At 47.6% G+C, this 13,042-nt stretch overlaps 1 long non-coding RNA gene across 2 annotated transcripts; it reads right to left on the bottom strand.

The window, feature by feature from the left end:
• Nucleotides 1-8,751: 8,751 nt before the first annotated feature.
• LOC123135048 (uncharacterized) lies at nt 8,752-11,830 on the bottom strand. Of its 2 annotated transcripts, XR_006465808.1 has the most exons (5): nt 11,485-11,830; nt 11,182-11,405; nt 10,420-10,582; nt 10,200-10,238; nt 8,752-10,108 (listed from the first exon to the last, which is right to left on the bottom strand). It is a non-coding gene; the product is annotated as an uncharacterized lncRNA (long non-coding RNA). The 2 variants fall into 2 exon arrangements; XR_006465807.1 differs by having other exon boundaries at nt 8,753-10,238; nt 11,485-11,828.
• Nucleotides 11,831-13,042: the final 1,212 nt, after the last annotated feature.

Genomic DNA, 13,042 nt, shown 5'->3' with positions numbered 1-13,042 from the left:
TAGATCAGGTTGAGGACTTCAGCTTCCTTTCTTGACAAGATGGCGCGATAGGATTGACTAGGGTTTGGGGTTCGTATATATAGATGATGCTTGGTTCTCTTGTCCTAGGACTTTTTCTAGTCCCTAGGATTTTTTGAAAAAGGCTCTCAAGGAGGTGCTTCTAAGGACTTTTAGCAAAAAGTCCCAAAAAAGTCCCTCCCTATTTGGTTTGCTAGGGACTTTTTTTAGTCCCAACATAAAAAAGTCCCTGGAACCAAACACCCCCATAGTTGTGGAGTCCCAAATTCGCACCATTTGCATGCATGCATATGACGGTTGAGATAATTGAGCAAAGGATGCTATTTGGCAAGTTACCTAACCCTTTGTAGGTGTTTGTGTAGGTTTAGCATTTTCGCCCTGTCGATAGCCCTCCCCTCCCACCGATTTTTCCCGTTAAAAGCCGATACCCCACGCATACGAGAAAAAACCAGAGAAGAAAACCACCCAAGGTATGCCTGTATGCCATATAATAAATTTGTTGCATGGAGTTCTGTTCCCAGGAAGTCCATTTATGTCTATATGTTTTGTTATTTGACTCATGATAATAATCTGTATCTGTCTTCCATTCACCACGATCCTTTTTTGAAATGTTACATCTGTTTGTTTAACCGAAGTAGTATTGTGCTTGCAGCCGGACATAGTACGTAAAAAAAGAGATGCTAATATTTGTGATGCAATATGAAAAGCCCATATGCTTCTGGGATAGTTGAATGTTGCGGAAGAAATTAAGTGACCACGTCATCATATGAAAAGGGGTTATTGATGATTTTTCTGATGACAACGGAGTTATTGTTTGCTCCAGAAAATAAGTGATCGCATCTTCGTATCAAAGGTATGTATTCTGACTGAAAGTTACGATGGCTGTCCTCAGTGGTATAGCTATATTGAGGCCGGGGGGGGGGGCGCTGCCCCCCCCCCCCCCCCCGCCAGCCTTGGATAATTTTCTGAACCAAAAAATAAAATAGGGCTTAGATTGGGAAAAAATAGCATTTCCCCCCTCCCCCCCCCCCCCCCCCCCCCATGGATTTTCCGCTAACTCCGCCACTGGTTGTCCTACCTATTTTGATGAAAATACTTTTGATAACACTAAGTAAGGCAACGGATAATATAAGAAGCATTGCAACGATAGGTAGGTCTGATTCATTACATAAAGTTTTGACATCATAAGTTGCTAACTTCATGAAGGCTAATATAAGCCACCGACGCCATGAATTTGATGTACTTCTTAAGCGACATGTCTCTAATAAGCATAGTCATGGCTTGTTTGACAGCATACCCAAAATAAACGGTTGACACCAACTTCACATACCGAAAATGATTCGACACGCATACTTAAACTATTGATGATAAAGCTCGGCCTTGGTGCGTCTGCATCATCTCCTTGCGGCAGTCCTGTCTACCTCTCAAAGCACTCTAGAAGTCATCTGGCACCATGTCAGCAACGAATGTGCGCAGTGTGTTGCTATCCATGCATGTTGATCAGGTTGTTAAACAAATATTCTGGTGGACTGCTCGACACCTCAAGGGGGTGCGGCTATCTCATTATATATAAGTACCAAAGGGTACAATATACAAGGTGTATACACAAGTCTATGTACATATACAGTCTAACACCCTCCCTCAATCTTAACTGTGACCCGAAGTACAAACTAAGTTAAGATTGCGCCTACAACCTACAAACTGTGGTTGAGGAAGAGGCTTCGTGAAGATGTCAGCAAGTTGATCCTTTGATGAGATGAACTTGATGCTAAGTAGCTTCTGTGCAACTCGTTCTCGAACAAAGTGATAGTCAACCTCAATATTTTCGTCCGAGCATGAAACACAGGATTAGATGACAAGTATGTAGCACCAATGTTGTCACACCAAAGTACTGGAGGATGAGCTGAAGAGACTCTCAACTCACGCAACAAGGACTGGATCCAAATGATCTCAGCTGTCGCATCAGCCACTGCTTTGTACTCAGCTTCCGTGCTGCTGCGAGACACTGTAGCCTGCTTGCGAGCATTCCAAGCAACCAAGTTAGAACCAAGAAACACTGCATACCCCCCCGTGGATCGCCGGTCATCAGGACTTCCAGCCCAGTCTGCATCGGAGAAGGCTGAGATCTCAGAAGATGGCGCAGGTTGGAGGAGCAAACCATGAGAAGCAGTGAGACAGACATAACACAGGATACGCTTCACAGCTGACCAATGAGAAGTTCTGGGTGCATGGAGAAACTGACAGACACGGTTGACTGCATAAGAGACATCTGGTCTGGTGATAGTAAGATACTGCAGACCTCCAACAAGACTGCGGTACTCAGTGGCGTCATCAGGTGAAAGAGGATCTCCATCAAGAGAAGACAACCGATCAGTGGCAGACATCGGAGTACTGGAAGGTTTACACTTCAACATACCAGCACGACGTAACAGGTCAAGAGCGTACTTCTTCTGAGAAAGAGTTAACCCAGCAGAAGACCGTGAAACCTCCAAGCCAAGGAAGAAGTGTAGAGCACCAAGGTCCTTGACAGCAAAATCACCACTCAAAGCAGCAACAAGACGATCGGCAGCAGCATCTGAGGAACTGATGAGGATGATATCATCAACATAGACCAGCAAGTACATCGTAACCTCAGGTCGCTGAAGCAGAAACAGTGATGTGTCAGCAGTGGAGGGGATGAAACCAAGCGCCCGCAGAACAGATCCAAGACGTGCGTGCCATGCACGGGGAGCCTGTTTGAGTCCATATAGCGCCTTGACAAGACGACAGAGATGGTGAGGACGGTCAGGATCCACAAACCCTGGGGGCTGCCGCATATAAACCTCCTCCTCCAAAACTCCATGCAAGAAAGCATTCTGCACATCAAGTTGACGAAGGAACCATCCTCGAGTAACAGCAAGGGACAACAGCAAACGAATAGTAGTGGGCTTGATAACCGGACTGAATGTGTCTGCATAATCAAGACCATACCTCTGTTTGAAACCCTTAGCAACAAGCCTCGCTTTGTAGCGTTCAATGGAGCCATCAGCATGCCTCTTTACTTTAAACACCCATTTGGAATCAATAATGTTGATCCCAGATACTGGAGGAACAAGCTGCCATGTATCATTCTGCAATAACGCCTGAAACTCCTGTTCCATCGCAGCACGCCAGTGGGGAATGCTCAGGGCAGCCTGAAAATGACGAGGCTCAGCAGTAGGATCCTCCACAGCATGAGCCATACAAGCAGCGAGCCACGCGACAGTCCCATCGGTACGGATCTTTGGCTGGAACACTCCTGTCTGGCTGCGTGTGCGGGCTCGAGGAGCAGCAGCAGGTGGCGGCAACACCGGACTAGACTCGGGTGGCGACAGAGGAGAGGCCGAGCCACCCGAGCCTGGTGATGTAGGAGAGCCGGGCGGCGTGGAGCCCGCGCCTGAGCTCACACCGGAGCCAGGCGGCGTTGGGGCTGGTGAGACCGGCCCATATGGAGCCAGACCCAGCCCCCGTGCAGAAGCGCCTGATCCAGGCGAGTAGGCAGCCGGCTCGGGGGAGGCCTGCCCCGAGGCAGCGGCCGGCTCAGGAGATGCCCGCGCCGAGACAGCGGCCAGCTCGGGGGAAGCCCGCGAGGGGGGCAGGAGCGACGCCCGGGTGGTGGCCGCGGGTGCAGCCCCGGCGGGTAGGTGGGCGCCACCCGGTATGCATGCCCCATGCAGAGGACCGACGTCCAGGTCCAGGGTTGCCGGCGGCGGCTGTTCCTCAAGGAGCTCAAGACGAGCACCACGTCCAATACCTGCAGCATGATTAGGAAGCAACGCAGGAGCATATGCAACATCTACAAATTGACCAGGCGAAGGTGTGATAGAGGAAACGTCCGGTGGAGGAGTGGTAGAGTTGTTCGGAAGTGCACGAAAAGGGAATACATTCTCATCAAACACGACGTCACGAGAGATGTAAACGTGATTGGTGGGAATATGAAGGCATTTGTACCCTTTGTGAAGGGAACTATAGCCAAGAAAAACACACTTTTTCGACCGAAACTCTAGCTTATGTTTGTTATACAGACGCAAATGTGGCCAACAAGCACACCCAAAAACTTTAAGAAAGGTGTAGTCTGGAAGTTCATTGAGCAAGAGTTCAAGTGGAGTTTTCATATTCAGTAGTCGTGAGGGCAGCCTATTTATCAAAAAACAGGCAGTGGAAAAAGCATCACTCCAGAACCTAAAAGGAACGGAGGCATGAGCTAATAAAGTAATGCCAGTTTCTACAAGATGACGATGCTTACGTTCAGCAGCCCCATTCTGCTGATGTGTATGAGGACAAGACACACGATGTGTGATCCCAAGTTTGTTAAAGAACAAGTTGAGATGATGATATTCACCCCCCCAGTCGGTTTGAACATGAATAATTTTCTAACTAAGGAGACGCTCAACGTGTGCTTGAAATTGTAGAAAAACATCAAACACATCAGACTTTTTCTTAATAAGATAAAGCCAAGTAAACCGACTGTAAGCATCAATGAAACTGACATAATAATTGTGTCCACTAACGGACGTTTGGGCATGACCCCAGACATCGGAAAAAACAAGCTCAAGAGGATGTTTCACAACACGACTAGACTCTGAAAACGGAAGTTGGTGACTCTTGCCCTGCTGACAGGCATCACAAATAGTTTCAGCAGTTTTATTTGACACAACTGGTAGCTCATGGCGATGTAACACATGACGAGCTATAGGAGTAGCAGGATGACCAAGGCGCGCATGCCAATGTGTAGGAGACACACGAACACCACTGAGGCCTTGTGGAGAAAACTGCATAGGAGGTGCGGTGGGCACGTCAAGTGCGTACAGGCCACCGCGAAGACGACCGCTAAGCAGAACGGCCCTCGTGTCCCGATCCTTGATAAAGAACCGAAAAGGGTGAAACTCAGCAAGGACATTATTATCACGAGTAAGTTGTGGAACAGATAACAAACTACGTGAGGCAGTGGGAATACGAAGAACATTAGAAAGATGCAGTTTTCGTGAATTGTGTGCAAGAAGTGATGCCTGACCAACATGAGGGATGCGCATACCTGCTCCATTAGCGGTGTGCACCTGATCATGGCCACGATACGGCTCCTGAGTGGAGAGCTTGCCCATGTCGTTGGTGAGGTGGTTCGTAGCACCCGTGTCCATGTACCATGTAGGATCAATGGAGTAAGACGGAGTGCGGCCATGGTCAGGACCCGTCACGGCGGCCGCGGCTTGCTTTTCATTCCCTTTGCCATTGTTGCCGAGGCCTAGGAAGTCTTGCTTGTAACGACGATGACAGCGAGACGCAACGTGGCGCTCAATGCCACAGAGCTGACAGGCCTGCGGAGCTCCGCAGGAAGAGCAACATGCCACCGGCCGGTTACCACCCGTGATGTTCGGAGCATTGCCCCGCGAGGCCGGCTGTGAAGATGGCGCCGGTCTACCCCCTGAAGATGACGCCGGGGGGGTTTTGCCACGAGTGGCCGCATTGGCGGAGGCGAAACCAGGGGTGGCGCGGCGCGCCTTGATGCGCTGTTCACGACCGAGTAGGCGTGCATAGAGCTCCCGAGGTGGGAGCAGATCATCACGGCCATGAACGTTCTCAACGAGGTTGTCATAGTCATCATCAAGCCCGTTGAGCACGAAGGTGGTGAACTCCTCATCCTGCAGTGGCTGGCCAACGGAGGCCAACGTGTCAGCGAGACCCCGCATCTTGTTGAAGTAGTCCGTGATGCTGAGGTCACCAAGCTTAGTCTCGCCCAGCTCAGTGCATATAGAGTGAGCACGCGCCTGAGACTGAGAGGCCAAGCTGGTGTGAAGGGCCGCCCACGCCTCTCGGGACGTAGCGGCGAAGATGACCAGCAACGAGACACTCGGGGTGAGCGAGGACTGGATGGCGGAGAGGATGGCCTGATCCTGGGCCACCCAGGTGTGATAGGCCGGGTGATGAGGAGGCGGACACGGGATGGATCCGTCAACATAGCCTTCCAGGTAGCGGCTCCGCAGAAGAGGCATCACCTGAGCACGCCAGGACAAGTAGTTGTCCGGCGTGAGTTTCACCGGCAACAGGTGCGAGAAGTAGAACGGCGCCGGCATCGCAGTCAGATCGGTAGGAGCGTGCGGCGGCGCATAGTGGCCCAGCGAGGGCGCCGCCCCGGAAGGCGCCGAGTAGGGCGAGTAGTGCCCTGGGGATGCACCCAGAGCCCCGTACAGCGAGGCAGCCGCAACCCCATGCGACGCCGCGCCGGGTTGAGGCAGCGCCGAGTAGGGCAGGGGCGACGCCGGGTAGTGATGCGTCGGGGGCGCGGCGTAGGGTGGCGGCGGGGCGCCGTATCCGGCCGGCGGCTGGCCGTAGTAGGACGGCGGCGGCGACGGCGGTGCCCCGTAGCCTGGAGGCGGGGCCGCGTAGGGTTCCGGCGGCGGCGGCGCCCCGTAACCTGGTGGCAGGGCAATGGAGGAGCCCTGCGGCGACGGAGCCCCGTAGGGCGGAGCCGGATGGGACGATGACGGTGGCGGCCCGCCATGGACAGGGGCAGGGGCGCTGCCCGTGGAAGGGTCCACCCCGGCGGCTTGGGAGATCGGCGCGCCTGGAGATGACGAAGACGCAGAGGCACCGTAGGCCATCGCGAGGGGCCGCGAGGCAAGGAACGGTGAGGCAAGGGCCAGCGCTGGGTCAGCGGCGGGAGCAACGACGGTGGTCGGTGCGGCAGCGGCGGCGGCGGCGGCGGTGGCGGCGGCGGAAGCGGATGACATCGTAACCTAATTTGATACCATGTTAAACAAATATTCTGGTGGACTGCTCGACACCTCAAGGGGGTGCGGCTATCTCATTATATATAAGTATCAAAGGGTATAATATACAAGGTGTATACACAAGTCTACGTACATATACAGTCTAACACAGGTGATACCCCAAGTTGCGGATGAATTTCCGAAGACGCTGCACAAAGTTTATATCAAATTAAGTTTCTGTTGTATTGCGAACAATATGGAACAAATAGCACCACATTGACGTTTTGTATCAAAGAATGATGCTTACCCAGGGCCCGATTGGCCATGACAGATATGCCAACACACGAGAAGGCCCGATAGAGAAGAACACAAGAAATCAGCTCACTCACCTCCATGGTTGCGCCTCCCTCCGGAGAACAGCTCGAGTCCCTTGTGCGGTGCTGGATCGATGGTTGTTGTGCAGGACCGCCTCCTCAGAGCCGTCTCCCATCGGCCATTATTGCCGGCGATTCCAGCCACAGCTGGCTGTACCAACTAAGGATAGGAAAGGCGGGGTCGGCTGGATAGACGTGGTTCTAGGAATACTCCTGCTGATGCTAGTAGTAGCACAGATCTCCACGGCGTGCACAACGGTACAGATAATGGGTACCGCGTAGGCCGAGCCCCTTCTCTACTTTTTTTGAGCCCCCTTGGTGAGAGACATACGCCGGAGCTAGGGGCGGTGTGTCGCCAAGATTGGTGCTCGCGGCCAATGCCACACTCAGGTGACCAATAAGTGAGTGGGTAGGCTTTCATCACTCAACTTTATTGTGCTATTGTGATAGCCGAATCCGAAGTTTCAGACTGCTCCCGCTCTATCAAAGGCAGAGGCTGGGAATGGCTTATGCGATTTTTCTTTGAAGTGTAGTAATATTGCCCTTCTCACATTTTCCTTGCGCAGATTGATTTACATGTTCTTCCAGCTTTGGTTCTAGTTATGTGTTGCCCATCATTGTAGATTCTTTGTGGTGGGTGGTGCCATCAGTGGGATGCCTCTTCTTCTTTGTATGGCCGCATTCTCGCTGACCATGGCCTTCTTCTCAACCTTCCTGTGGTGTGAGCAATTGTTTTCTTCTATGGTTTCGTCTAATTAACAAAAGTTCGTCACTTTAGCAAAACTAGTAAGCGTGCACGTGCAACGCACGTATCATAATTTATAAAAAAAATCCATTTTAAATCTTTTTAGTGATTTTTTTTACCGAGCCATCGAAATACGTCTCATGCCCAACAATGAGAGCGCACGTGTAATACACGACAGACAGACATGTCTTCACAAAAAATTCACGATCACATAACTTTGTTATAATTTGTTACATAATTTTTAAAAAACAATAACTAAACAACATTATGTACTACGCCCTCTGTAAACTAAACTGAAAAAATGTCTTATATTAACGTACAGAGGTAATATTTATCGAGGAGATCCTCCTCCGTCTTCATGTATTTTTAGAGGGATAATAAAATATTGGATTGTTTTTAGAGAGATAAAAATAATTATTGAGTCTCGATTGAAAATGACAAATATATTCATGTATCAAAATTTAGAAAACATAAATCCAATGAAAAAGGTGATTTAAGATAAAAACATGCTAATATCACTCAACTTAGTCCAAGTCAACTGAAATATAACAACACCTTTACAAATACTTTAATTTTGGATATGATTCATGGATGATTCATTTGTTGCCTACCTAGCAGCTAGCTTGGTTTCTGCTTCAAGAACGCTAATTAGCATGTAAAGAAACTCAGCCGAGCGCTAGGCATCGGGCATCAGATGAACGGCCGGGCTGGATTGATCGGACTTTTGGTAATTTTCTAGCCCATATCAATGGACAGGGAGACGGTTCCCTCAGTTAGGCCCCTCACACCGTCACCTACCTACCCACCCACCGCTTCACCTCAAAAAAAAAAAATCCCACCGGCCCTCACATTTCTCCCCGTCGTTCCCTATTCTTCCTTGGTCGTCGCCAGCTCCCTCTCCCCGCCTCCTCGGGCCCAAGTGGCCGAGGAGGTCCCCGAGCTCGGCATGCACGGGAGCATCCCAGCGCTAGGCTCCGTTGGAGGTGCGAGACTTCCACGCCCCTGTTCTTCCCCGTCCTTCTTCGAATCCGCTGGCTGAAGTGCCGAAGGATGCGCTCGAGCTCAGCATGCTCGCGGGCGACCCAGCGCGGATGCCCGCAACAAGACAACAAGGAGCGGGCGTGGATGCGCAAAAATATATGGGCACAGTTCGATGCCTCCACTGGTATGAGCTATGTTATTGTGAAATGAATTTTCATTGTTGTATTGTCCGTCAGGTTTAATTCTCATTTGATCTTAGTTCTTAGACATTATTACGTGTCTACTCTGGATTATCCTATCTTTGCACTTAAATTTTAATTCGTACTGTGCAGTTTACCGTGCACTAATGTACCAATGTAATTTCAATTAGGCGTGCCTCTGTTTGATGTGCTATTCAAGATCCCTGTACAATTGTGTTAATCAAGATACAATGGCACTCGATGATGATTGCTAAGAAGGTCTGCAATATGCACTGGACTGTTGCTTGCCAGATGACTGGAAGATGGGTACTTCATCCTCTCTTGTTTGTTCATTTGAAGCAAGATAAATAAGATTCATGCATTGTAATGAAAACTGCAGATTGAGCTAAACTCAACTGATGGCGTAATATCTCTTCTATGAGCAGCAGTAGTGGTATCTTCTGTAGGAGTAATAAGGCGTTGCTACATAAATATACTTGACTTTCAAATGAGCGTGTCAAGAGGTTTAGTTAGTGTCGATCCCTACTCTAATTATATCTGGATATCTGGTTCCTGTACTATTTGAAATTTAACAATCAGATGTACAGAATAACAGAAATTTGCTAGATAAGCTAACGTTACAAGGGGAAGTAAACATTAAACATTTCATATAGTGATTTGGAATATCTGATATTTCATCATCGTGTGTTTCCTATTGTAGATAAATTTGCTTGCAGGGCTCTTGATGATATATCCACTTTCATCAAATGCTTAAGGGTATGGTCAGTTGGAGAAGACATTACTATGACTACAAAGATATGTTTTTTCAGGTGATGAATTGTAACCTTATATTCTTTATTACTTAGAATTGAAAATAGCAATCCGTAATTACTTCGGGGAGAATCTTTTACTCTTTTCTGTCTTGCTCTTGTTTAGCATAGGATGTATATCATTATCACTATCATGGTGTATTGTTGCCATTGAGGAATCTTCCCATGTAGCAAATTTACCTAGAAAATACAAAACTTTGGCATATCACCATCAGGTGCAGACGTACTCTTTCTCCCAAATACTACATCAGTATCCCTACAATCAGATGTAGAAAAATTTGCTTGCTGAAAAACTAATCAATAATCCATGAAATTTAACTGGATTAATTAAGGATCAAGCCACTCACCTTGTGGCTACAATCGACCAGATTCATCTCTCCATGTTCCTGCATGTGAAGAATTGATCAGTGCCCCAAGTCAAAACTACTGCATACCTTATACATGAAGCCCTTACTCAAAATTCAGAAAATATGCAGAATATCCATTTTTATTGACATAGTTATCTGCAGTCCTAGACAAAATGTGACCATAATCCACACTACTACACATGAATTACTATATAGCTACCTTATGGGGGCCTATATGCCTGATCCTCATATCTTCTTGTTTGGCAAAGAGTTCACCATTTGCACTTAGTCTTGAATGGAGAAGATTGCACATGCTATTGTACAACTGGGCAATGGTGTGGAGCTCCATAAGCGACGGCGGCGACTCCAGCTGTCCTTCTCGCCTATGCATCTCGACAAAGAAGCTTTAGAAACTATAATCTGTCTACTCCTTGTTCAGGATCAGTAATGAACATATTATTACATAAATTAATTTAACAAAACTGGATTATCTTTTTTGGTGATGAAACTGTAGCAACATTGGCACGGTTTTTGTCAATACTACAAAAGAGGGGGATAGTTGATCGTTGGAAACACCATTGACGCAGGCTTGACGCACAACTGGGTTATAGATCAATCATCTTCTCACTTCAGTAACACCATGATCTTGTACTTGCTTTTTGAAAATCATGGACGAACAACCGGTGATCTGGTACCAATTTTTGGCACAACCATGAACTCCCAAAGTGATTCACCAGAGTGCTTTATGGTTTCTGACAGGTATGCACATATAAGATGGATTTCTTCTGAACCGATTGGAAGCATATGGCAACATGGAGGTACACAAGCGCTAGCCTAAGCATGCAGGTAGATATTATAGACGCCTTGTTGATGCAAGTGGATGCAATATTCATGACCGAGTGCAACGTCGGTGGATCTGTATCTTTGGGTTCAGAATTTTGAAAGAAAGGGGATATGGGAAACAATAAGAGGGGAGCTCTACCTCCAGCAGCACTTTCCTGGTCGTCGGTGTTGTGCTTCCAGCTACGCCCGCTGCGGACGATGACGGGCAGCAGCAGCCGACGTCTTCTGGCGCGGCTGTGCACAACTTCCTGACAAGCACCGCGTACTGGATGCTCTGGAGGTCGCTTCCTCGAGTGCCTTGAGATTTTCCTGCTATTGCTTGACGTACTTCATGGTGTCTGAAAGGATCATCGCCTTGTCCATCTGAGCGAATTAGTTGGGCCAATCAGTTAAGAAATTTATTTTGTTGGATATGTACGTATGTGTAAGAAGAGGAGCCGACCTTGTTGAGGCCGGGGATGACGGTGGATAGCTCAATGGATCGTCGGTTGATCTTCTCCCGGCGCTTCCGCTTCTGCTCCGCTGCAAGAGAGAGGGGCGGCAGAGGCAGAATTGAAGGACGGCGAGGAGGGAGCGGCGGGTCTGCGGGCAGACCAGACGGGGTCTGCAGCGAGAGTCTGCGTGCAGGACGGACGGCTAGGGAGGGGCGGCCATGAGGGGAGGAGGCGGTAGGGCACCGGGGAAGTTGGGGATGGAGCGAATCTGTGCGAATTCGAGGGGAGGGAGGTTGAGGATGATCCTAAAATTACGGATCACATCGGTCATCAGGGGGGAGTGCGCGACCATGGTCTGCCGCGGCAGAACATTGAATCCCAGCCGTTCAATCGGCTGGCAGACCATCGGGTCATTATATACGGTTAGATTTGACTAAATGGATTAGATCTGAGGGTTCTAATTGTTCTGTGTACACTTGTTTGGGTGGTTGTAAAATAAGTCTAGTTTGCTCTTTTAATAGTAGTAGAGATAGAGATTACTTTTTTTAAATCATTTTTCTCCTACTGCTGTTATATGCTATAGTTATCTTCAGACCAATAGTATGTCGTCCTTAGACGAATGATGATGATGATGATTGTGGAACAGTACTGATCATAAGAACATCTTAGGCTTTTAAGAGCTTGGTATCTTTTATAATAGAGATATATGTGAGTATGAAAATTGATGGTCTGCCTAAACTTTTGATGGTTTAATCTCCCTCTCATATTGTGATGCCTGACATCTCAGTCATTTTCAGATTGTGGCTGATGCCTACATGATGTTTGCGAATGTTTTTATTACCGTGAATCAGCTCACGCCTTTTAACTTTATTTCATTTTCACTACTAATCTTTGGCTTCTTTTGCAGAGTTCTCTGTCTGGAATGAATTTCCATTAAATGTATCTTATGAGTTTTGAACTTGACATTAGTTGATTTAATTCAATATACAGTAATTAGCGCATCGAGATAAGTTTGGCCAATTTGGCGGGAATCTACATAAATTGATTTCATTCAATATACAGTAATTAGCACATATAGATAAGTTTGGCTCATTTGACTGGTGCTATTGTACATGCCTTGCTAAAGCTTAACAAATGGAACTATTCTACTAAATCACGGATACGGAAAAAAAATCAATGGCCTTCCTGAACTGTATATAAAGTTATATATGGACTTCAAAATTGTCATGTATGTTCTTTCGCGTTGTAGGGTTCGTTTCTGTTGGTACTTTATGTTGTTTAACTTTCACCAGGAGTGTCAAAAAATTATAGATAGCATGCTTCTACATTGTTATGTTTTAGATGCTAGTAACAAGTGTTGCTGAATGCTAATTGATTTTTAGCTATTAGTGAAGAACAATCTGTCCAAGACATTATATTGTCATCAAGTGCAGGTGGATGTTATTTGTTTAGATGCCTGCACCTTTTTGGCATGAAGGATGGTAGCTCTATTAGTTTGGGCTCTAGGAATCATTGCTTTACTTGGTTGTATTTTAGTCCAACAAATATTTAGCTTTCATGTAAAAT

The sequence above is a fragment of the Triticum aestivum genome, chromosome 6B, assembly GCF_018294505.1.
Source record: "Triticum aestivum cultivar Chinese Spring chromosome 6B, IWGSC CS RefSeq v2.1, whole genome shotgun sequence".
Lineage (NCBI taxonomy): Eukaryota > Viridiplantae > Streptophyta > Magnoliopsida > Poales > Poaceae > Triticum > Triticum aestivum.
The sequence above is the reverse complement of the archived record's forward strand: the minus strand, read 5'-3'. Positions and strand labels throughout refer to the sequence as shown.